Source organism: Pinus tabuliformis, chromosome 5_2 (genome assembly GCF_031772625.1).
Source record: "Pinus tabuliformis cultivar Carrire ecotype Pingquan chromosome 5_2, CPIR1, whole genome shotgun sequence".
NCBI lineage: Eukaryota > Viridiplantae > Streptophyta > Pinopsida > Pinales > Pinaceae > Pinus > Pinus tabuliformis.
The window spans coordinates 1114470991-1114493857 of NC_142306.1; the positions used below are offsets into that span (position 1 = coordinate 1114470991).

Genomic DNA, 22867 nt, shown 5'->3' on the forward strand with positions numbered 1-22867 from the left:
GATAGAGGCGATCCCTACTAGCCCAGCAAGGGTCTAGCAACAATCAAACAATGCTGCTATGCATGTTCCTAATTACAATTAAACAAGAGGTAAAGAGCACCTACTTGGATTCCAGCGCTGTTGTTTGACGAAGAGATGCTGCCTTCGCTCCTTCGCTTTGGCTGGTCACAATCCTCCGCGATCCCCGCGAATGAATACCTGCACACACGAAGAGGAAACAAACGCAAGCATGAAATCTAGTAAAATCAACCATACATCAGTCAGAAAAGATGTAATTCACATTAACCATTGCATAGACAAATGAGAATGGAACAATAATAGCAGTCATCTATTATTAATCAAGACAGAGAAGAGTACAACCAAATGTTCTGACGTCGGTATCCTTCTCAGGAGGGGCCAGTCAGCAAGCGTCTCAAGCATTCACCTTTGGAAATGATTCTCCCAAGACAAGAAACTCTCTCTCACACAAGCAACACAAAACAACCTTCCCTAAGCTATCAATCACTTCCACACTTAGCACACCAAATACCTATAGTAGCAGCAATCTGAGCACTATAAGCTCTACACAATCCAAGCTATTCCAAAACTAGCTGCTCATGGTAATGGTGGAAGTTTATATAGGAGAAGGAGCCTCCTAAAAGGGTGGAAGGATGAGCTTATCCTTGAGGGAAGTGGTTGCAAAGGGTCGAACAGACATGCCATAGAAGGGAGTCGATACTCACAAAGCCAACAACCACACCTGGAGTTATCTGGAAGGCTGGCTGTTGGAACAAATTCGCCCAAACAGGATCAGCGCGGATTATGAGGTAACTGACGCGCTGACGTCACGCCTCAATAACTGGGAAAGTCATGTCAGCGCGACCCAATACAAAGGAGAGGTGCGCTGGCTCATAAAATGCGACCAGCGCGGAAAAGTGATGTGCTTCCGCGCTGGCAGCGCACTGAATACACTACGAGCCGCCAGTCAGCGCGGATATTTTAGAAACAGACGCGTTGATGAGGAAAACTTTGGAAAAGTGGGTTTTGGGCCAGTTCAGAAGGCATGAACTTGATTATTATGAATTCTTGACACAGTAAGGTGACTGACAGGGAGACAGTGACAAATTACTGTGTAACAGATGCCCCCTAAAGCATGAAGACCGAGAGAGTGAGAGGGGTGAAATGCTTTACGACACTCGCCGAACTGGAACACCACCAGGAAGGACCGAATATCTCTGATAATCAAGTACATGCAGTCTAGGCATGGGCGCAGCCATCCAAAAGACATGCGAAAAGGTCTGTGGAATGGACACAGCCGTCCAGCTAAAGAGACCAGAATAAGGATAAGGTATGGTCGCAGCCATCCATGAAGACTCAGGTATGGGCGCAGCCATCCATCAATGAGTCATGTAATGATCATCCACAAATTGTGACCTGGACCATAACAGACAGGGATCCAAGGTCTTGCGCTCCGTCCCGACCCGAACAAAGTACAAGTTCAAGCATGTGAATACATGAGCTGGAGTCGAACACGCATGAACATCGTCTGATTACCAGTAAATGATGAAAACTATTAACAGACGCGAGAGGTACCACCAATAATGAAAATGGCCCTCAAGGTACTATAGGTACAATCCGCGGCATGTGAATCAATGAGCTGGTGTCGAACACCCACGGAATCATTCGATCGGAGGCCAATGATGTAAACCTCGCGTCGAACACGAAGAACCTGCCATTAGGGTATGCAGGCTCTAAGGCACCTGAAGGGAGTCTCTAAGTCTCCTTCCCGGATAATGAGCTGAAGTCGACAGGAAGTGACCTTGATCGAAGGTGGGCCATAATGATTCCCACATCATCGACACGAGACAGAGGTAAAATGATTTGTGTGAGATAGCAGAGGAGGTTGTATTATTGCAGAGGTCAACTTCTCTTGAACATATCGGCGACACTATAACGGATTTGGCAGTATTTGACAGGGTATGGTGACGATGGCAATGAGCAGATGAGAGGCCAAAATAGGATAACCCAAACCCACGGAGGCCAGTGAAAAAACAAGATGAGATGGGCCCACCCAGACACGAAGCAGAGGAGTGCCATGTTCAAGAGCGACATACTGCCGACACGACTATGATTACAGTTCCATTTTCCCCACCATTCCTGGCAGGTACCCCGGTTATTTTTGGATGACAAGCTTGACGGGGATAGCATATGCTTGAAGAGTGTCATTTCGACAATGCCCGATGTCATCAAGTGTTTAACGAGCCTGACAAAGGAAAAACTCGACGTCTTTTCTTGTTTAGAGAGTCTGAAAAGACAGCGGAAAAGGAGACTCCAGGGGGGTCCTTTTTCGTACAGTTGTGTCTCTCGAGCCCGAAAAAGTATAAAACGATGCCCGAAAGAACCGCCCGACCATTACGATCGAGGAGTACTTTTCGTAAATAGTGCTTTCGACCTGAAAAAGTAAAAAAGCGGTCGGAAACACGTCGTTTTAGAGCCGATAACGAGTGCGAAACGACAAACACCCGGCAATCTTTTTAAGTTACACGGTCGGAAAAAGAGCTTAAAATGACCGCCTCTCGTTCCTTTTAACGAGCTGAAAGGAGGCTCGGCCATCTTTTCTTGTTTCGTGTCGGAAAAGAGCTCAAAGACGACATTGTTTGGGACCAAGTGATTTTAGGATCATTATGATTTTCACCGTTTCTGAGGACCTGCACAATAAAAATACCCGCATAAATCCGTTCGACATGTTAAAAACATATTGAAACATGTATAAGACATTGACAGAAGTGCTAAATCCATGGTAAAAGTATGACCAAAAACCCATATTCGTAAAAATTATAGTCAATTAAGCCATTTTTACTATAAATAGAAAGGTAAATAGTCATTTTCACCATTGTTACCAAATTGAGCCTTTGAGAACGTTGTGAAGCTGTGAAGTTGACGGAGCCAATTCTTCCTCGTGCGGACACCATTCGGCGAACGGCTTGCTCCAGGTAGGTTCCTCTTGCCATGCGCCCTTTTTTGAGTCCTTTTGTAAGCATTTTGGCGGTGGGATTGGCCCAATTGGGCAATTTTTTGAGCCATCGGTGCGCTCTCGGTCAGCGCGGGTTTCCCGCTCGGGACCGCGCTGACCGATGAAAATTACACGTACCAGATTTCGGGTCAGCGCGGAAAACCCGTGTTCTTCCGCGCTGACCTGGAGAAAATACAAAGGATCCGCCATTGTCAGCGCGGCTGTTTTAAAAACAGCCGCGCTGGCGCTGTCAAATTTCATTTTTTATATTTTGAACGTGAAATTCTCATTAGCCAGCATTCTAATTGCTTTTAATGCTCATGCAGGACGCAATGGCCTTCCAGTGGCAAGAGAGGGCCCACGATGTTGAGGACGTAGCCGCTTTTGCAAGAGCGGATTACCGAGATGCCATGCGGGCGTGCGAATTCCTAAAATTCTTCCTGACTCCACGCTTGAGAGCTCATCATGACTTACTCGAGTTCCTGATCCGGTCATGGAACCCTATAGACGGCAAATTTACCATCCGCGGTAAAGACATTGAGTTCGACCACATGGACATATATTTCTTGACTGGATTGTTGCGCCGGGGTGCGAGGCCCATTCTGGAGGGGCAGCGGCCCAGCGGCGAGACTCTCGACCAACTCATGGCTCGAGTATGTCCAGGGGCGGAGAAATCGCGGAGTGGGAAGGTGTCAATTCCCACGGTGAGAGATATAGTCCTTCGCACCATCCTTTTTATGGTGACCCGGGCAGCGGGATGTTTGGCCAACCACGAGGCCTCGAAGACCCACCTGCTACTAGCTCTTGATTGTCTACACCCTACAGTGTTTGACTGGGCCACTGCGGTGACCAACAGCATGAAGAGGCAACTCAACAACTGTCGTCGCGGAGAGTCGAAACAGTTTGGCTATGGGTCGCTCTTACTCCCACTCATTCTGGAGCGGGTGCCAGTCATGCGGCTGCAGACTATGGCCGTGGATCCTCCTAGAGGTCCCCGGGAGACGAGGGCCACTCGATGGGCTCGCATTATGCCACGCGGGGGTGGTGGCCGGCCAGCTACTTGGGGAGTGATCTTTCGAGAGTGGTTGGAGTAGCAGATCGTTTTCGTTGAGGACTGGCCGTACGCAGGTATGGATTTCCGCAACGATCCTGACATGCCACTGCCCGCGGGAGATCACTGGGATGATGGAGGTATGACACTTGATTTTTTCTAAATTTTTTAATATTTTTTGATTTTAATGCATATGTCTTGATAAATGTCACTGTGTGCAGATGTGGGACCTGTTAGACCCATCGGCTTAGCCCCAGAGGCACGGAGAGAGGGGCAAGGAGCCGATGTCCTTGCCTTGGTCCCTCCAGGAGTTGATACTTCAGAGACCATAGCTCGCAACCTTGAGGGGTTGCTGGAGGGCGTGCCAGACTATCAGGGAGTCGAGGAGGTTCCCATAGAGCACCAGATCCATACAGTGGGGGTGGCACCCAGGGTGCACCGCTTGTTGAGGCGGGTGGCACGAGCGGCTGTGTGCTACAGAGAGCACAACCCAGCACAGTAGTCGCCTAGGTTTCTTTTTGATGTTTTGAGAGACATATGTCTCGAATGTATGGAGAACAGTGACTCTTTATTTTTGACACATACACTTATTTTTGAGCGCCTCAGTGCGCCACACGATATATATACATATACATACCGATTTTTGGATGGATCTTGTTACATATGATGATGTTTTGTTATGCAAATGTTCAGTACAAATGTGATCTTATGTATGGATTTGCAAAACACATGACCCATATATTTTAATGTTTTTAATGCAAGCTTAAAAGCACACACAACACGCATGCAAACTATGCTTGAGAAAATATTTACATATGCTTTACTCTATTATGCTTTCTATGTCTTCTTGTACGATGTTATCTATTTCGCAAATGTCTGTCTAACACATGATTTGCCAATGCATCAGTCAACGTGTTTAATCGTCTCGGAATATGTTGATATGTGATATAGTCAAAATTCCTTTCTAACAATCTGACACGTAGATACAACCTTAGGATACGTTGGTCTCTGACGGAATATCGCCCGTTAAGTTGATGAACGACCAGTTGGGAGTCCAGGTTTACCATCATTGCTCGAATGCCGAGATCAACTGCTTCGGCTAGTAGCTCAATTACGACACTGTATTCAGCAACATTATTAGTGGTACGACCGAGACAGACTCCTTGAAGATCTAGCAACTCTCCGTGAGGATCATAGATCGCCCATGCCGCAGAAGACAAATTGCAGGTACTACGGCAGGCGCCATCAGCGAAACCAACATAAGGTGCACTAGACATCTGCACAAGAAGAAGAAAACACAATAAGAGGCAAACACGCTTTCACACCAAAGCAAAACATGAAATCATGCACACAAAACATACTAAACACGCGTATGTACAAACTAAGTGCACGAAGTCATGCATAATATTTCTTCAGATACAGCCCGTTGCGGGGCTTGTCGAGAGGATTTCCTTCGTAATCAATCAACTCATATGCGCCCTTTTGTAAAACTCTTTTCATGATATAGGGACCTAGCCACATGGACTCGAGTTTTCCTGCCCCCAGCTTATCTTTAGCTTGATCGTAGAGCAGTACTAGATCTCCCTCAACGAAGGAACGAGGATGAATGTTCTGGTCAAAGTGAGCTTTGACTCTCTTTTTTTGCGCTTCGATAGCCAGAGAAGCTAAACGACGAGTCTCGTCTAACCGTTCTAGGTACAGAAGCCGTTCCTCCACCGGAGTGGTGTTGGGAAGCAACTCGACAGCTAATTTCAACGAAGGAATCTCACACTCGACGGGAAGGGTAGCCTCCAGCCCATAAACCAACTGGAACGGAGTGAAACCAGTGGCATCCTTCACAGCAGTCCGGTAGGCCCACAAGGCTGGGAACAGCATCAGATGCCAATTAGACTTGTGTGTGTTGACGATGCGTTGAAGCATAGTGATCAAAACTTTGTTCACGGCCTCGACTTGACCATTAGATTGTGGATAGTACGGTGTCGAACTATCCTGACGCAAGCCTAGTTGGGTCGTTAGTTCCGTCATCATGTGATTACGAAATGCTTTCTGTGATCTGTGACAATAGCCTGAGGGACTCCAAAACGAGTAATGACATGATTGAATAAAAATTGCGCCGCTGTGTAACCGTCTTCGTTCAATGTAGGCATCGCTTCGGCCCACTTGGTGAAATAGTCCACGGCAACGATGATGTACCCATGCCCCCCGGCCGAACGAGGGTTACAGGACGTGTAATCGATGCCCCATTTGGAAAATGGACCTACGGTGACAACAGGGTGCAGTGGTGCAGCAGGTGCACGCATCTTCCGGTGGTAAACCTGGCATTCGTGACATGCACGTACAGCAAGGATGCAATCCTTGAAGATGGAAGGCCAGAAATAACCAGCACGGAGGATCTTCTGGGCGGTAGCATATCCGGACATATGGCCGCCACAAGTGCCGGAGTGGCAGGAATTCAACACCCGCTCAGCCTCCTCGAGAGTCAAGCAACGGCGGAGAACAGAATCAACGCCGAGGCGGTACAGGGTATCGCCCAAAATGCGATAGGGTTGAGCTTGGTGACGAATTCGCCGTCGAGCATCTTTCGATACATTCGGACGGAAGGAAGACGTCTGTAAATATACGATAATGTCCCCGTACCACGGGTCGAGGGTGCTAATGAGAAATAGTGTTTCATCCGGGATATGCTCCTCTGAGCGAGATGGTGCAGAGTGAGATGGTAAGGAACAGAGCAGTTCAGCAAAGACCAGAGATTTCTTAGACTTGGCTGCAGTGAATTCCAAGTCGAACTCTTGGAGGATTACAATCCACTTCGAGTATTTGCCCCCCAGCAGCTGACGTGACAAAATGTAGGTCATGGGGTTGCAATCAGAGATCACGGTCGTTGTGCGCAACAGGATATAATGCCGGAATCGTTGGACGGCGCAGACAGCTGCCAATGCCAACTTCTCGACATATGCGTAGCGAGTTTCCGTATCCAGAAGGTTGCGGCTAAGATAATAGATAACGTGCTCGGTGCTGGCATCATCATCCTGCACTAGAACCATGCCGATGGTGGTGTCAGCGGCAGCTAGATAGAGAGTGTAGTCACGGTGGTAATTCGGAGGTCTTAAGAGCGGAGCGGAGACAAGAAGGTCTTTAAGGCGCTCGAAAGATTCCTGGGCGATAGCATCCCAACGGAAGGGTGTGTCTCGCTTTAATAACCGTGTGAAACCCTTAGCCACCTCGGCATAATTCGGGATGAATCGTCTGAGAAAATTAGCTTTTCCCTGTAAGCTCTGCAATTGCTGCAAAGAGGCAGGGGGAGGAAGATTCAAAATGGCCTCGACTTTAAGGGGATCTAGACGGATGCCTTCCCGGGAGACGATGAACCCGAGCAGTCGGCCAGATTCTACGCAGAAGACACACTTATGCAGATTGAGTCGAATACGGTAGTGTCGACAGCGGAGAAAAATTTCGCGTAAATGAGATGGATGGTCTTGACGTTTAGCTGAATGAGCTGGGAGGTCATCCAGGTAAGGCTGTACAATGTGTCGGATATCATGAAAAGCATACGACATCGCACGCTGGAAAGTGGCACCGACATTTTTGAGACCGAAAGGTAGCTTCTTATAAGCGAAGGTGCCCCAAGGACAAATGAAAGCTGTCTTATGCTGGTCTGCAGGGGCTATGTTGATCTGGTTATAACCAGAGAAGCCGTCCATAAACGAATAAATCTCGCTTCCTGCGTAGTCATCAATAAGCTGATCAATAAAAGGCGTAGGAAAGTTATCTTTCGGACAGGCACGATTAATATCGCGGTAGTCAACACAGACCCGGATAGTGCCCTGCTTTTTATGCACAGGGACTATATTGGATACCCATTCCGTGAGGGGAATGGCATAGATGAAACTAGCTCGAAGGAGCTTTTCAACTTCGGCCTTGATGGCTGCAGCCTTTCGAGGGTGCACTGGTCGTAAGCGCTGACGAACAGGCTTAGCGCCTGGATAGGTAGGTATTTCGTGCACCACAATACTAGGATCGATGCCGGGCATTTCCTCGTAAGACCATGCGAAGACATCGCGGAATTCACGAAATAAAGCGGTATAAAGTTGAACTTCCTCAGGAGTGCATGTCACTCCAATGAAAATATTCTCGACAATCCCTGGTTTGACAGAGATGTCGATAGACTGGGTTTGCGTGATGTTACCCATATTGCCTTCCGAAGACACTTGATATAGCTGAACAGGTGTTTGGAGAGGCGGAGACGGGACACATGAAGCAAACCGCTCGAGACATGCGACCATTTCCGAATGCGGAGGGAGAAACGAAGAGCGATGGTGGTGATCTAACCAAGGGAGCTCCTCGAGAGACATAGTCTCAATGATAGCCTCATCGGAGGGAAATGATTCCTTCAGGGGATCCGAAGTGGCCTCATCTCCCAACCAAGGGAAGTGATCATATGAATCGAGAATGCTGCTTGAAAAAGCAGGTTCAGGAGGGGGAGCCGATGCAGCGACAATCTCGATGTAGTTGAGCTCGGCAGGACTCAACGGCATCATATCACCCCAAGAGTCTTCCTGATTCAAGGGAGGAAGAACCCATGGATCAGAACGCACTGAAATCATGTTAACAGGGGCGAGATTCGGAGGTGGGAGGGGAAAGACTCCCATCAAGGAGGGATCTTTGAATAATCCAGCACCCACACTCACTAACGATTTGGAGGTATGCTCTACGAATGGCACATTTCCTTCAGAAGAGGAAGCAAAAAAGGACAGCTGGTCCACCGTGACGATTCTTCCTTGATGGGGGAAGCGAACGACACGGAACAAGGAGGAAGCCACGGCTTGCATGGCATACGTCCAGCTTCGTCCAAGGAGGAGGTTGTAAGTGAGATTAGCGTCAACAACTTCAACCTCTACTTCTACGGTTTTCCCTTCTAAAGAGATAGGCAATCGCGGGAGGATACCATATGGACGAGATTCTCTTCCATCGAAAGCCTCCAGGGTCGTAGGAGACTGGCTCAGAGCAGGAGAACCAATAGCCTTCCAGCAAGCAACTGACATGATGCAGGTTGAGGCACCTTCATCAATGACTGTACGATGGATCGTTTTGCCGTTGATGAGAACCTGTATAAGGAAAGCCACCTGATGAGGCAGTCTCTGTGTGAAACCCTCGAGATCAAAAGAAATTAAATCCGAATCTGCCGGGTCTATGCCACCAATCACTGATAGCAGGGACTTCCTCTGGGAGGGGCAGCTCTGGAGGACTTCTAATGCGGACATAGCAGACGGAGCCTGAGCTAAGTCCTCGACAATGCTATAGTGCTGGGCAGCACGAGCATTGGGGTTATAAGATGACTTCCTGAGTACACCTTTGGGAGGGGGTCGGGGGATCGTCTCAGTGCTGGGCCATTCGATGTGAAGGGGACCAGAACTGGACGGAGGAGCGCTGGAGGTAACCTCCGGCTCTTTCCCGGCTGGAGATGGATAATCTTTCGCTCGAGTTGAAACATGGATGGGGATCGTTCCAGCCATGAACACTTGAGAACCGAACGAGGAAGAGGATTGAGAGGGATCTGCCACCTGATGCGTCTGCTGGGAAGGGAAAGGCTCTTTTAGCACAGCAGGAGGCCCCGGAGCACCTTTTAAGAGTCGACTAACCTCGGACCGCCTTGGGCAATCCTTGGTATAGTGATCCTCATCGCAGATGAGACAAGGATACTTAGGTTTCCGTTTAGCTCCTTCCTCGGAAGGAGGCTTAGGAGGGTCCTGCTTGGGCTGTCCAGATTTATCTTTAGCTTTCCCTTTCTTTTTCCCTTTCGAGGATTTGTCCGCCGCGGTGGACTGAACGGCGTTTACCTCGGAGGTACTCCCAGAAATTGATTGGCCCTGAGGAGCATTTTCGCTAGGGGCATTCTGCTTCTGCTTCCCAGGGTTCGCGGCCGATTTCTTTGATGATGCATTCACAGAACCAATGACTCCATCAACAGAAGGCTTTGGTGGAGCTTTGGGCTGTCCATGCCTCGGGGCATCTGGAAAATACTCATACAAAGTACCCGACTGAGAATACACTAAGTCAAGGTACTGAGCTCGCGCGATTGCTTGCTCTTCAGTTACACACGCTCCCATTGCGATGTCCGAGGGTTGTCCCTGTGGGCCCCCAGATTGTCCTGGGTAAGGCGGGCCATAAAGTGGTTGCCCCTGAGGGGTTTTCACATAGAGTGGTTGGCCTTGATTGGGTGGTCCTTGGGGCTGTCCGGGAGGATTCCGGTGCCCATGAAAAACGTGAGTAGCGGGATCATACGTAATATCCAACGGTTCCTGGTTCTCTTTGAAAGGACGATGAGGAAGGACCGAAATGTTCTCGAGGTACTCGTCGTTCACATCATAATAAAAGAGCGGACCTTCGTAATCTGGGTCCACAATGGGTTGCCCATGAGCATCGTACGGCCCTGCTCCTGGAATGCCACCAGAAGAGGGACCAGCTTCAGGGTTTGTAGATGAGGACGTCGGTACAGCACTGACGACCGGAGTCGAGCGTGCTACACAAACGGTGGGTCTGGTGGGAACTGAGGTAACAGGCGTATTAAGACCTGAAGTAAGAGGTGTACTAAGAGGTTGCGAAACAAAGGGCCCTGTGGTGGCAATAAGACTAGGATCCCATATAGTCGTAGAAGTAGTTCTAGCGGCTATCCTGTCCCTCACTGATTGATATCGCGGAGGGAGTGGGGAGGAGGCCGGGATCGGAGTTTCAATATCTGTCACCACAGGTGTTTCACTTGTGCTGGAAGAGATCTCATCCATGGGGGAAGTAGACATCGGAGATGACATACCGAAAGGAGTATGGGGGGTAGAGTCATTGTCAGGCTCCCAGATAGGATTCCAATCTTCTATGTAATCTTCGTCGCCCGGGGCACGTACGTTGATAGGCTGGATACTCGAGACAATGGGAAGAGTATCTCTTACAACTGGTACCTTTGGAGCAACAGAAGATGGAAAGCTTTGATCACTCGGACCGGGAGTTGACAGGTCAGCCAGGATGATAAGACCCCTCAGAAAACCTAAAGCAAACTAACGATAAAAACCCTACTCAAAACTATCGCACACAAGATCTAAAACAGGTGATGTTATCGTGGCCGAATTAATTTTAAGACACAAGAACCAAACTTGACCTTTTCATGTTTCGAGAGTCGAGAAAAGGACGAAAAGATGACTCCAGTCTCCTTCGAATGTTTAATGAGCACGAAGTGACAAGACGCTCACAGGCACCTTTTCATTTAGGGAGTCCGAAAAGGATCAAAAGTGACTGCTCTGGAGACTCTAGGTACAAGGTTTACCAAGCGAGCCGTAAAACTGCTTATACACCTCAGCAATCGTATGAGAGCCAAGGACTTTCCGTACTGCAGTCAATCTTCTCGAATGCTGTGTTCGGTGCGTTACAGTTCACAAGGCGGCAGACTCGGCTTCCTATGGATAAAGGATAAAAGCCTAGTGGGGTCTCCCTATATACGCGACGGTACGTGGGAGCGCAGTCCGTGTTAGACCACTATCGAGTCACAGAAGGAGGAATCACCCAACCATAATGTGAAACAACAGTGACTATGTTTAAAGACGCCGGAACACGTCTCTAACCTAGACCTCTAGATGTTTGCGTTTAGTTCCAATGCGTTTTTAGATTCATTCGGTTCATTTTATAGTTGATCTTGAAATTAAGTTTCGATTTCAGGTCCTATCGTATGTTCTCTCACAATTACCTAGATGCAAACTATATGCCAAAGAAAACCATTTTGTTCGATGAATTCTAGCTATGAAAGGGTAAAGAGATTTCGATCAAACAAAACGAATACAAGCAATCAAACAACCTAATGCAGCTAAAAGCAAGGAAAGGAAACTTTTTCTTTTGAAAACGCAAATCAACGAAACGTTCTTTTCCTTTTCAATTCTCAAAAGCAAAGCTACTAGTTTGATTTTCTTTCAGTGGCACAAAGCATCTAAATGAATTTGGAGGAACCGGAACACCAAGAAAATCACTTAATGAAAGCACACAAAGTTCCCAAAACGTCCAACAAAGATTTCCAAACCAAAAGGAAAACCAAGTTCCGCACGAGCTATGTGATCTAAGCTCGGCAAGACAAGCAAGGATTCAAACAAGGAGGAAGCGAAAACCACTCGGAAACACAACCCAAAACACTTCAACAATCACTGAACAAGTGCAACAACAAATCTGAAGTTGGCCGGTCAAACAAGCAAACAAGATCCCTACGGAAGGCTTGACACACACACGGCCACTAGATGCCCTAGGGCTAGAGTGCGAAATCAATGGAGAAAAGCAAACACCCGGAGGGTAAGAGTCCCAACCAGTCAAATAGAGATTCAACACAATCCAGCAGCTGTAAAAGTGATGGCGGAAATACAAACCAAGCAGCGAAAGCAAAGAGGAAGGTATTTGCAAAACCAAAAAATGAGCAAAACGAAACCCTGTGGAACAAGACTTCGCAAGCAAGCAGCTCAGAGTTCAGATAATGAAAAACAAGTCACAAACCAAGTGGAGAGAAGAGGGGAAAGCTAAAGCAACAAGTTCAGGAGGCTAATCTGGGCAAAATCGAGTTTTACAGGATCAGCGCGGGTGGCCTTCAGCAACTCGGCGCTGACAGGAGGGGTCCCGTAGCAACTTTGCGACGTCAGCGCGGAAGCACACGGGAAAAGCGCGCTGGCTCAAAAACGAGGTCAGCGCGGGTATTAGGTGTACAGGCGCGATGACAGGGAAAACAAAGAAGAAAGGGCGCGACGTCAGCGCGTCTGTTTTGAATTAAAGCGCGCTGAGGGTAAAAAGCAAGTAAAGCCAAAGCAAAAACTTCCCAAACCAAAGGTAAGAACCTTTTAACAATTAAGACACTTCCCAGATGCACCCAGAAAGTTTATAAGCAGAGAAACAATCCCAGAATCTCGAAAAGAGAGAACAATCAAATTCAAACACAAAAGTGGACTCAAGAGACAAAAAGGCTGATCCCCAGCGGAGTCGCCAAATTGTTGGAGAGGTAAATCCCCTCTACGGATAGAGGCGATCCCTACTAGCCCAGCAAGGGTCTAGCAACAATCAAACAATGCTGCTATGCATGTTCCTAATTACAATTAAACAAGAGGTAAAGAGCACCTACTTGGATTCCAGCGCTGTTGTTTGACGAAGAGATGCTGCCTTCGCTCCTTCGCTTTGGCTGGTCACAATCCTCCGCGATCCCCGCGAATAGATACCTGCACACACGAAGAGGAAACAAACGCAAGCGTGAAATCTAGTAAAAGCAACCATACATCAGTCAGAAAAGATGTAATTCACATTTAACCATTGCATAGACAAATGAGAATGGAACAATAATAGCAGTCATCTATTATTAATCAAGACAGAGAAGAGTACAACCAAATGTTCTGACGTCGGTATCCTTCTCAGGAGGGGCCAGTCAGCAAGCGTCTCAAGCATTCACCTTTGGAAATGATTCTCCCAAGACAAGAAACTCTCTCTCACACAAGCTATTCCAAAACTAGCTGCTCATGGTAATGGTGGAAGTTTATATAGGAGAAGGAGCCTCCTAAAAGGGTGGAAGGATGAGCTTATCCTTGAGGGAAGTGGTTGCAAAGGGTCGAACAAACATGCCATAGAAGGGAGTCGATACTCACAAAGCCAACAACCACACCTGGAGTTATCTGGAAGGCTGGCTGTTGGAACAAATTCGCCCAAACAGGATCAGCGCGGATTATGAGGTAACTGACGCGCTGACGTCGCGCCTCAATAACTGGGAAAGTCATGTCAGCGCGACCCAATACAAAGGAGAGGTGTGCTGGCTCATAAAATGCAACCAGCGCGGAAAAGTGATGTGCTTCCGCGTTGGCAGCGCACTGAATACACTACGAGCCGCCAGTCAGCGCGGATATTTTAGAAACAGACGCGCTGATGAGGAAAACTTTGGAAAAGTGGGTTTTGGGCCAGTTCAGAAGGCATGAACTTGATTATTGTGAATTCTTGACACAGTAAGGTGACTGACAGGGAGACAATGACAAGTTACTGTGTAACAAGCTTCATTGGTAGCAGGTCGCTCTTGAACATGACACTTTCACTTCGTCACCATGATTGAGTCGAGTTGGGTTATTCCGTTCACCAATCATATCACCATTGGTCCGTCGTACCATCCACCTTAGGGTTAATGCTACCAATCTATTTCAGTTTCGCCGGTATGTTCAAGAGAAGTTGCTGAAAGAATTCACCAACCTAGCTAATGCCTCATCCGCTGCGATACCTTCACTCTCCATTTTTCATGACCACCACCCTGAACCTTATATCATCAGATCATTTTCACCTCCACAAAATCATTTGCTCCGTTCCATGTCGTAGATGTGGGATTAATTAAGGCCCTCCTATGACGGATCACTTCTTGTCGACATCAACTCATTATCCGAGAAGTCAACTTAGGAACAACCCTTTCAGTACTTTGAAGCTTGCATGCCTCAATGGCAAGTTTCTCACTTCTGGCGACAAGTTTACATCAATGGCTTTTGACCAAAGGATTTTACGTGGTGTTCGACATCAACTCATGTATTCGCACCACGTGAATTGTACTGTAGTACCTTGAGGGTCATCATCATTATCGGTGATTCCTCTTGTGCCTGTTAACAGCTTGCATCATTGGCTGCTAATTAGGCGATGTCTTTCCATGTTCGACATCAGAACATCGTTTCACATGGATTGACTTGTACTACGGGTGAAGATTGAAAGAGTTTGAAGACCCCAGATCTAGTTTCATCCATCGGGCTGCCATATATTCAGGAAAATAAAGACATCAAATGTACATCATTGTTGCACAGATAATCATCCAAGCCAAGGGATGATGGCTCTACCAGAATTATCAGTCTGCCACACAGATGATTGTCTGTCCTATGTACATAAAAATGAATTTATAAAGTTGAGCATGGGAATGTCCACCTCAACTAAATCATGAAAATATTATGAAGATAATGTATTGTATTGTATCTTATTATAGGTCACCTTCCAGTTTGAAAAACCTCGGATCCTCATTATAAAGCATTTCACCCGACATCAAAATATTTACGACCTCATGCTTTAGGGGGCAACTGTTATAGAAATATTTGGGCACTGTAACCCAAATCACATATGTCCATAAACCAATGGTTTCTAAACCCCTAAAAGTTTTGTTTCATACCCTAAAGGAACAAGGTCAGCTGATTACATCATCTCCTAGAAGATCTCCATGAAAAACTACCCAGAACTAGTCAAAACTGGACCATACAGACTACTCCATGCAAAAGGGTGCGATGCATCTCACCTATTACACACGGGGGGTGTGATGCATACTAGAAAGCCCTTCTGTAGGGTGCGATGAATGAGAGCAGACAAATGGCAGAATCCGTTTTCTAGGTGGAAACCTAAAGAATCTTCTAGAAATTGCTCATATGACACTTGCCTCTATGAATTCGCCCAGGGATGAGTAAGAGATCTGAAATCTCCAAGTGGAACCAAGAACTATCAATGAAATGACACTAATCAAAATCTCAGAAGCTGACTCACTCTCCTGTAAACATCTATATATGGATCCCTCATCCTAGAGATCCAGAGGCTGGAATTTTGTAATTTGCAAGGAAGTGTTGTTGGTTTCTCTTTGAAGACATTGTTGGGTGATCTTGCTTTGTATGAGGTGAAGAGGGCTTTCATGTTGGGAGGATGATGTTGGATCAGACAACTTAGTTTTAATCCTCTTTTCTACTAATTCTATCAATAAATCTATTTGATTTTTCCTCCATATGCTTGTAAATATTTGAATCTTGTATTTGTATATGTATTTATATGGTTAATGTACATCTGATCCTACATTGTTTATGGTTATAGATCTCTATGCTTTGATGGTATTTTGTTGATTTGACTCCACAGGTGTTCTTTGAAGTGGGACAAGCGAGAAAGGAGTGGCGAAAGCTCTATCAAGGGGGAGAGGAAATGAGCAAGGAGACTAGCGAAAGACTGAGGTTGGTACTCTCTGCTTCTCTCTCATCTATCTCTCATAAAGGAAAACACAAGTGACTTTAGTTTGCATGTTTCTAAGATAGCTACCCGTCTTAGTGGGACTAGCAGTTCTGAATGGACACTAGTTTTACCGATAACAAACCACCCTCCAAAATTTTTCCTTAGCTTCATTTTGGAGCCTCCCTACCAACCATCCTTAGCAACATGTCTTGCATTGTCAAGTACATAGGCTTCATTTGTTTTTCAGTAGCTTTCCAGCCTGTGCATGTTAGTTTTCTGCACTCCCTTCACAAGCTGCCTTTCCAGACTTATACTATTTGCTGGTTGAGCAACTCCCCCAGAGAATTGCGTAATTCTGGAATGGAAACAACCTTCCCTCCAAAAACTATGAAAATCTGTTGGAAAGCCTGTTGGGTTCCAAAATTTCATAGAGCAGTCAGACAGGCTTCCTACAGAAAACTGTGCAATCTGGCCAGGCACTACAGCTCAACCCAGAAATTGCACAATTCTAGGAGACAGTCACCTGCAGACCCCAGAAATTGCACAATTCTGGGATACAGTCACCTACAGACCCCAAAAATTATGCAATCCCTCAGGGACAACTAGCCTAGCTCAGCCCAAAAACTATGTAAATTTTCATCCTAGGCTTGCAGGCTGTTGCATGTGCCTTCAGGTTGACTGGCCCCCTCTGGGACCCAGTAAATCTGATTTGCATGCATGGGCTGCTTTTCCTGAAATAGAAAAAAAAACATGCAAAAAGCATCCCTATATTTTAGGGATCTATTTTTAGCAGCTAGAGGTTAAATGAAAATATCATTTTAGAAACTTCCCTCCAAGTGTCGCTTTTTCCTAGATTTGTGCCATGCACGTCATGAGCCTCAAACTTATTTATTCGATGTTGTAGACCTCATTATTGACATCAATCTTGGAGCTTTGACATCCCACATCATGTCTAGGATTCGTCAGCACATTCAACTCAACTATTTCTGGGTAAGTCTGCTTTACATGTCTTTTGCAACATTTATGTCGCCTTTTTTGTTATGTCTTGTGTCAGTGTTGTCTACTTGATTTCTGTGAATTCTTGTTGTCATTTTCATGCATGTTAGCCTATACAAGCACCATTTTATTTTATTTTTTCATCTCACTGCTGTCGCATGCATGACACCATTTTTCACGATGGTCACCGATGCGGTGACCCGTTTCACACGCATGCATGTTTTCCCATTTTCTAAATCTTGCATTCATTGTTTGCATGCATGATCATTCACACTTTCTTACACTCAGTTTCTCCATGCATTCGAAGCTTCATTTGTTTTCAGTCACCCGTTGACAGGTCTGAGCAACCTTGGCCTGGGCCTTGCCTTGGCTGGACAACATTACACATTTCTGAGAGGGAAGGCTCTACCTTCATCCCATAAAATGCACATAAATGGAAAGACACTATCCTTCAGGCCTGATTTTCACAATTCTGAGAGGCAGTGCTCTACTAGCCCAAAAAATTGCGCAATGTAGTCCCTGGGCCTCCATGCCTTGCTGACTGAAATTGCGCATTGCGCAATCTCAGCCCCAAGCAGGCCAGCCTGGATTGTGAATTGCGCAATTCCAGAAGTTAACTAGCCTCTCTATAGTCTAGACTGTCTTTAGCATTGTTCTGGCAGTTAGTCTCCCAACCTCTCGGTGGAAAATGTGCAATCCTTGCCATTAGTCTCCCAGGTATGTTGCATGTTAGTCCTCAAGTTTTCTTTGGTTTTCAACTGATAGATTTCTTGCCATGAATGTCACCATGTCTCTAGGTATAGCAGGTGTTCTTCCATCTCTCATCAATTCAGGTTCAATGGCCTTCAAGAGAGCAAGGTCAAAGGACACCGACGGAAGCACAATTGGAGATGCAGTGAAGCAAGTGTCTATGAGTTTTCTAATTTACGAAGACACCAAGCTGCTCGTAGAAAAAGACATCAAGTTAAAATGGTAGGATATCAATGATACATTCTCAGGCACATTTAAGGAAGATCTTGAAGACTGCAGGGTCTATGTGAATATTCACAAGTCTGGCTTGTACCAGATTGCATATAGGTATCCCACGTTTCCATGCACAGACATGATACATTAGATAGTCTCGCACATTGATCTCGAGACGATGGTGTTAAGAAGTGTTAGTGGGACAGAGATTTCTACCTTCAGGGTGAAGCACTATCAACAGATGTACCACTTGTTGCAATTGGTGATCATAATGGAAACACCCTTCAGTAGAACCACTAATAGTGCAAACTCCAGGGATATATTGAAGAGCTGGGTGAAGGAGCTAGCCAAGTTCAAGATGACACCCAACCAGGTTTACAAGACAAAGATACTACTGAAGGAATATAAGTACTTGGTCATCTTTACATGTTACTTGTACGACCAAGAGAGCACGGAGACCTTCCCGCAGAGTTGGGTGATCGCGTTGGACCAACTGGCCAGTGAAGGAAAACCATGCAACTGGTCTGACATGTTGGCTCACAGGTTGAAGGAACAGGTGACAGGAACCCGACAGGTGCCCAAAAGTCAGTAAGCAGAGATATACATGTCTACATACATTCTAGATGTGATTTTTTCCCGTCAGCAGTTCCCAGGCTTGAGTTGGGCATGAAAATCGGCATAAACCTCTATACACACTTACTGCAAACTATTTTCTGAATGCAGCTTCCGCGGAGTCATCACACAGTTGTTAGACCATTTTTTCACCCCGGTGTACAAGATGATATTTGAGTAGGATTCAACTTGCATGTCGAAGGTAATAATGGAGGCATTGATCGACATAGCGGATTGGTATGCCTCACCTCTTGGCACCTTCATACGAATGTACAGAGAAGAGAAGCCTCCACATGTTTTAACGAAGTTTTCCATAGACAAGTTCGTCATGTAAGAAGTGTTTAACCACATCTCGATAGGACTATCATCAAGAATGCATCGGAAGAAGAAGGCACCCTAAACTGCTCTTTTTTTGTGGATTGGGTTGTATGAGATACAAAATCTCAAGCATGTTGATGTCGAGATAGTAGAGTTCAAAAGATTTACTTTTAGCACCATAAGCTTCAATCCATATGACCCACATTGCTTTGTAAAGGACCACTATGAGAGAGTGCAATTTCCTTGGATCCACGGGGCGTGTCATTGGTTTGAGGAAGACCCATGGAGATATTTCCACAATTTCTCCAGGCTCAATGAACCGATCGGCATAGTTGTGGAATGGTTAGTGAAGCAATGTGAAGCAACATCTAGTAGAGCACCATCATCAGTAGCAGTAGGGGGTAACATATCTGCACGTGACAAAGGCAAGAGAAATATTGTTGACATTGTAGAGGCACAACAAAGCTGCAAGTTCAAAGAAGACCCACTTGTGGAGAAATCAACTTTGGAGATAAAGGCAAAGAGGCGACAACATGACAGGAGGAACGCGCAAATACAGAGAGATAAACAGAGGATGGAAGAAACAATGAAGGAGTTGCAAGAGTTGAAGCGAAACTTCGGGAAGAACAGGAGTTGCACAGACAGGAGAAGGAAGTGCAACAAGGACATACATAACAGGAGGTGCAACATGCACAGATTGATGAAATTGTGCCCATATAGGCTGTAAACTCATCCGAGAAGCTGGCACAAAGCAGACAAGGTGAATAGTCATAGGAGCAAGACTTTGCTCAAGAGATTGAATAGATACTTAAGCAGATGGATACAAAGATGGAGCATCCAGAGTCAGAACATAATATTTACCTGATGCCTTACAACCAAGAGGTTGACCCACCAACTTCACTAGATCTAGAAGCAGAGCATGTCTTGAGTGATCAAGGAGATACTGAGATCCTTGAAGACAATCCAAAAGCAGAGATGCACAACATATCATTCAACAAGTTGTAGCATAGAGTTGTGTAATTGCACAGAGTGACTACTCCGGATGTACACACATATCCTACACAATTTGAAGAATGAGTGATCGTATCTGATGTGCGCAAGCATCCAACAGCGTTGGCTGATGCTACCAAAGCATATGCTGAAGCCACTAACTCAAGTGTTCACTTCTTGATAGCAGAGAATGAGTGAACGGCTAAGGAGTTGCATATGACCAAGGATGGAGGAGAACAGGTTACAACATCCGCCAAAGCAGAGTCGAAGAAGGCGATACTTGATGAAGTATCATCCCTTAAGACAGTCATTCGGATGTTGTATTCCAGATTCGGTACCGTGCATAAGGCAATTGTCCATCTCAATGGTTGGCAACAACATTGTGCTAGGAAAGCACAAATCTTGTCATATCTACATACTGCTTTCGAATGCATGCAAACATGGACAATTAGATACAAGGGAGCCCCATTACACTTGACAAAGTTGATGAAGCCCAAGGTGGTGGAGTTGAAGGCATGCATCCAGAGTCAGATCAAGAAATATGAGGAAGCATGGATGTTGTTGTGCACGCGCATGCGATCCCATCTATTGGGACACTCATCGAGGCAAAGATAAAGAATCAATTTTGACTGAAGTTGGACACGTACTTTGACGAGTTGATACGCATAGTCTAGCCGCAAACAAGACAATGATGTGCATGTTATCAAACGAGTTGGACAGAGGAGCCAAATTAGTGTACCCAGATGCAATAGAGGCAAGAGTTCGTTTCTAGAAATATGTCACCATAGAGTACACAGACACCATGACAGACTACCAAGATTGGCATCAGTTTGCCACCATCGACCATGGGAGGATGTCTAAGAGTTCATCTTCCCATAGTTGTTCGAGTCTTAGTGATGCCTTGCATGGCTTGTTCAAGCCTATTTTGTCTCACATGGGTACATGTGCATATTGTATGTAACATCTTGTAAAGTGAAAGTCCAAATGTCGATAGTTGAATGTAATAGTCATGTAGTAGTTGAAGAGTCGTGAGGGTAGGTGAAGAGTCACAAAGGGGAATGTCAAGGGTCACCCCACCCTTTTCTATTTATAGAACCTCATAACTCATTGTAGAGGCTTTTGGGCAGCCAAGCTTCCGATAAGAGTATCTTAGAGAAATCTTGGAGAGTATTGTAGCGAGCCTTGACTTCTACACAATGCGGAGCTAGTACATCTCTTTGGAGGAGCAAGCAACAGTGACTGTAACGTTCCATTATCGGGACTAGTGATTGGTCATGGTTGTACTGTATGATTGGAACTTTCACTTCTTAATATAACAAAGCCGACACCTTTCATGCATATGTTGTTATTGTATTTAAGTTATCTTGGTTACTCTAATGTTATATGTATCTGCTTGCTTACGCATGTATGTATAAACTCTTTCTGTATATCTATGCATGAATCTTACTGACATGTGTTGTTGGTTTAACCATCACTTTGGATTGTTGGTTCACCTACCTTCTAGCTTGTGATGCATCTTTGCTCGTGTGTTCCCTTCCAAGCCACGTGTTTCCATAGGTTTCCAAGGGGTGCACTCACCCCACCTCCCGTGTGTTAGGACCATTCATGCACCTTCCTTGTCTTGTTGCGCATGTCACACCCTTGCTACCAACAATGACATCTTACTTACCTCTGCGCACAACTGCGGTCAAGGAAATATCACACGACCCACTATTAGGACTCCTACACAAAATGGTTTGAGGTCTAGTTGGGACTTCTTAGCGGGGAGATCCCCTGACATGTTGGTGGGTCCAACACCATCAACATTTCTGGCACTAGAAGGAGGGCCAGATGACAAGTTGTGTCCTCTCATCCTGTTTTGAATCTTTTCACATTCATCATGGATACTGTCAAGCTCGTCCCTCCACAATATTTTTCGCATGTCGAACCTCTTGACATCACGAGGGAGTTTTTTGATCTGTTGTCGGAATTCATGTATGATGGTGAAGGCGAAGTGGTCTAGCCTACGTACTTACAAGACTTCTATGCATTTCTTGATGATGCAAATGACTTCTTTGACGAAGAGGCTAGCTTGCTTCTTGCACACACACTTCATGAATCCCCACAATGCTGGTGTTGTAGTCTACCACCTAACATCGTGCACTCACTTGAGTAATTCAGTTATCTCATTGAATCTACTTTCCATAATTTTGATCTAGAACCTCTTGAATTTTTTTTGTTAAAACAACATAAGACTCCTCAAGAATTGCCTTTGGATTTTTGGGACCACTTCCATGTATTTCAATTCAAAGCTCCACAAAGTCAAACGAAATTCCAGTATCTCATGGACAGATTTGGATATTGCCTTACCAAGTCTATCAATCCCAAGAAGAATTTGAAGTTAAAGCCCCGCTCAGCATACTTCGGTGATGGAGCTACACAATCATAGAAAGACACGGTCATTGTCACAAGTGATCATCCACCGTCCCCTCATTAAACAACTCCACCACCACAGAGTGATGTGGGAGAACATGCACACATGTCCGTTCAACTGTCACATGCTCCTAACACACTTCTCTCAATTTTCGTGCAGATTTGGTTGCCAACCTCATGGGTTGTCACATGCATGTCTTACCTCAACCTTTGTCTTCATGTTCTGTTGATCCTTCGGATTGCGATGTATTATGTTCTTCCATTCCGCACTCTACACCTATTGTGAACGAGGATCAAGCTATCGAAAAATTTGGTGTTGCACAACCAACATGCACTATCATTCATGAAGAGTTTGACTAGGAACCTGAACATCATCCCGTGACGAAGGATGATTCCCTTCTGTCTGCGCCTACTCCATTTTTCCCTGACATCTTTGGTGCTTCTTCCATCCCTAATTTCGCATGTGTATCATCGTCTACACATGCACCCATTTTTTATCATTCGTAGAGCACACCAGATGTCATTCCATC

At 45.8% G+C, this 22867-nt stretch overlaps 1 pseudogene; it reads right to left on the reverse strand.

Annotated features, from left to right (window-relative positions):
* Window positions 1-3310: 3310 nt before the first annotated feature.
* Window positions 3311-22867, reverse strand: part of LOC149163130 (putative polygalacturonase At1g80170 pseudogene) — a 42336-nt pseudogene continuing 22779 nt past the window's right edge.